We start from the raw sequence: 4,328 nt of genomic DNA on the forward strand, positions 1-4,328 counted from the left end.
CATGGTCAGTATTTAACCGCTGTGGCAGCTGTAGTTACACACCTGGACACAGCGTATCGTGAATTCCGCGCAAGGATGACATCAAAAGGCACATAATAAACACTTGTACGCTATACGCGCTTCTTCAAAGCGTCGTCAATTAAGGAAAGAAACGCCACGGTATGCGCTCCCGAGCAATAGGATAACCTACGCATGTGCTCATGTATACACTACCACACTGCGCTTCGGCAACACGGGAGGCAGAGGTACGTAGCTTCATCCGCGAACACGCGCAGGCGTTCCTCGTCCCGCTGGCCTCTGTCTCGCTCCACCAAGGCACGATATTCGCTCGTCGACATCGTTGCCTTTCTGCGGCGCTTATTGCAGCAGTTTTATTCGTCGGTGCTATCGCACTAGAAGCAGTCGGCGGCGGAGAAGCAGCGTTGGTACATGTGGAAGCTGCACTATTACCACTACAAGCCGTCGCACGTTAACACGAAGTGAAAGACAAAGAACGTAACTGCACCTAGGGCGACTCCCCCATGCAAGCGCGGCCAATATTCCTCGCTACTGTTGAGACGCTTGAATACTGGCCTCCGAGATGGCGCGTCGGCAAGTTTCCCGCCGGCGCGCAATCTAGGAGGCCATGCTTTAACTGCGTCGTCGACGAGTCGTTCTCTGTCGGCGCTAGTGAGAGTCATGGCGCAGTACGTCGCTCACAGATGGTGGCACCATCTTGTGCCGCTCAGCCCCGCCAACACAAAGCACCGTGCGAGAGAAAATTTGTGAGAGATATAAGGCGTGGTAGTGGAGCGCCGTGCATGTTCCTTGGTAGCCTAATCGCTAAAGCACCGGGCGCTTATCGCCGCGAACCGAGAGGCTATAGGTTCGAGTCCCGGCGGCGGAAATTTTTCTTATGGTGAATTCCATTGGCAGATTCGGAGCACTTCCGGTAGCAGTTTTTCTGCTCCATTCGGAGCAAGTCTGTTCCACTGGCGGATTGAGAGTGCTCCCTGTATGTTTCATAGGTAGATCTGGGTCAGCTCCTGCGCCAGATTCACTCCACGGAGTAGCTCTCTCTACTACGCGAAAAGCGGCGGATTCGACCGGAAGTCGCAAGCTTCACGCTCGCGCACAGAGCGTGGCGTACCGCGTGCGCGATGAAATGCGCTGTGCGATCGCGCGCGCTCTCTCCGCTCGCACCCGTGAACCCGAAAACTACGCGAACCGCGAGGAATGCCGGGCGCTTGCGAAGCAGATGTGCGCTAGCGCCCCCAACGTTTGCTTTGGCGAGGGCGCTTGTGTTCCATTGGCAGATTTCCTTCGGTGGCTCTCCGCCGGAGTGGAGTGCTCCGGCGTAGATTTCGTCAGCCACTCTGAATCCGCCAATGGAGTTCACCATTACATCTCTTCTTTCTCATCCATTGGCGTCCATTTCATCAACGTCTTATCCGTGGCGGAAATACGTCAGTAAAGCCTTGGTGGACCACGGCATCAAACACTTTCGTTTTAAAAATGTACGCTTTAGGTGCACTATATAAATTTTTATTCGGAAACGCGCAGTAAAGTAAACTGTATCACTGTGTCTCTATGCCCACCGTTTTTAGAATAGTTTGGCAGTAAGTAGAATGACAACGCCATTGTTCAAAAGAATGCGACGGTTTCGCTTGCACTTTTGCGCCCGTCACGTAGTGTGCTCGCCACAGCCATTTGCTCCTGGTCTTTCTGATCACAAGGATGGCGTGTTTCCTCATATTCGCGCAATACGAAGCGTGTTTGCCTTATTTATAGAACAGCGAGCAGTTGCGCCACATGTTGATCTTGAAATCATACTGCATCCATGTCTTTTGTGAACCCTCATATAGTAAATGGTGATCAGTATCAAGTTACAATTGTTCATCTTTCTATCACAGTCTCTGAACACCTTTTTTTGTCCTGCGCACTGTTCACTGAAACCATGCAAACGCAGAATTTCTAAACCTTCATTTTTCTGGATAAGCGCATGTCTTAGATTGTGAGATTAATCTTGCTATCGCTAAGTAAGCTATCTGAAACGCCAGTAATAGCTGCTGCTGGGCTAAGTGCTCCAGGATGAAGAATCAATTCAGCCCCAACGGTTGGGCAACACAAAGCGGATGGAGTAAGTGCAGTTTCTTTTGTAACTCCTTTCTGGGTGTTCTTGCTGTATCGGCTAAATTTCTCATCATTCTTCTTTCAAACGTAGCCATTTCATCACAGATACAGAAACGCACTGGCTTAAGCTATGAATCACAGAATGCTGGGAATGGGTTAAACATGACTGACTCCAATTGACTCATGCGTGGTGCGAGGAAGTCCGGCTTCTGTAAAAGCCATCCGAGCATATTTGACTCAAGGCTTTCTTATTAGACGCAAAATGTTACTGCGATGGGATTGTACAGTGACACATGCAATTTCGTTTTCGCTACGTGTTGCTTTATTTCAACTGTACTGTGAGGAATTTTCGCATCATGACAGTGTTCTAATAACTGTAACTTTTTGCGAAAGTCATCCGCAAATCATTTACAAATTCTAATTTTGCAGCGATACTGTACAAATTACCGCAACCTATTTTGAAGGCAATTTTTATAATTGAGCTACTCTTCTTGAGGAGATTTAACATTATTTTGCTTCACGTCATTTCTCGGTCACAGTATACTGTACTTTTTAGCGTGCTACCTGTAGTGCGCTTTTTGATAATTCGAATATTTTAAATGTGAGGCACATCTTAGCGAACCTGTGGCACTTTGAGCTTTTCTATCTATCTATCTATCTATCTATCTATCTATCTATCTATCTATCTATCTATCTATCTATCTATCTATCTATCTATCTATCTATCTATCTATCTATCTATCTATCTATCTATCTATCTATCTATCTATCTATCTATCTAAATAGCCGCCTACGTCTGCGTGCTCTCATGACCGCCTCCTCATCTTGTTGTAGACTAAAATTGGCAGGGGAGGGTAAGATGAATTGACGAATATGACTGTCGAGTCATGACAGGAATAACGTGAAAATCCTGTTACGTACGTCGTCCAACCCTTTCCTCCAGACACGTGTGGCACACACCCACTTATCACGGGCTGAGGTGTACAGGTATCCGGCACAAATGATTGACACTTTCTATCTACCCAGGAACGGCGACAGCAGTCATTAGTAATTTAAATGCTAGGGCGTTGTGAAAAACCCACATCGGCAGCGTCGACCCGACGAATGGAAAGAATAAAAAATTCGGCAGATCCCACGTACCCTGGCCATCGATGTTATGCGAAGCATGCGCGGGATGGTGGCTGTGGCGTAATTTTTCACATTGAGCGAAACGTTACGGAATGACGCTAGAGAAATGTGGAAGTGGTATACACACACTCATATGCTGAAGAGTCGCATATGTATTATATAACCAGTTTCTTACAGTTGCGCAACGATTCCAACAACAACATGGGTGTTACCGACACCAGAGGCGGTAAGCTGACATCTAGTGCTTATGTTCTTCGATACTGGATAGCGCGAATCCGAACAGCACAAAGAAGAAACACATACGCACAGGACAGGCGTTACTCGCAACTAAGCTTAATTCAGGAAAGTTTCCCTGGATATACACACAGCCGAGTAGCACGCGCAGGCGCACTGGACGTATGTTACAGTCACAGTTGCAGTCAGTGCTGGGCAGTATCGAAGATACATGTATCTTAGATACTATCTTAGATACTCTTTGGGTATCTTGTATCTGTATCGCGATACGTCTCGCAAAACGAGTATCTGTATCTGTATTTCCGATACATTCAGCAATGTATCGTGTATCTTAAGATACAAGATACTGCCTTAAAGCACCACCGTGCGAAACAGTAAACGTCGAGCGGAATTCTAGTTCTCAAGCTGATATTGCTGCCACTGAGCTACCTGAATAAAACTAAAGATAGTGGCATTCTTGTATATTTCCCCCAGAGCGCTCCAGCGAGCACAGGTGATGAGGTTTAGGCGTCCCTATTGGTGGAGCAGAGTCACATGATGGCGCTCGAGTCATCTAGACAAAAACAAGCGTACGAACGTCTACGCGCAGCCTACCTTTTTTTTCTAGATGTTGTCTTTCGTTTTAGTGGTGTTGATATCATGACACTTGTTCATTGCCACTGCACTCTCCTGCGTACTCCTATGCGTGCGGCGTCTTTCGCACAAGTGCTGATGCCGCTATACTGTCGCAATCTAAGTTTGTCTTGCGTGGTGCTTCGTTGAAAAGCCTCAAGAATGCAAGAATGGGGCTGCTTTGCGTCTCGCGGCTTCCACACATCAGCGATTTGAATGATCTCGTGAATGTAAGCTTGACT

Source organism: Rhipicephalus sanguineus, chromosome 2 (assembly GCF_013339695.2).
Source record: "Rhipicephalus sanguineus isolate Rsan-2018 chromosome 2, BIME_Rsan_1.4, whole genome shotgun sequence".
Lineage (NCBI taxonomy): Eukaryota > Metazoa > Arthropoda > Arachnida > Ixodida > Ixodidae > Rhipicephalus > Rhipicephalus sanguineus.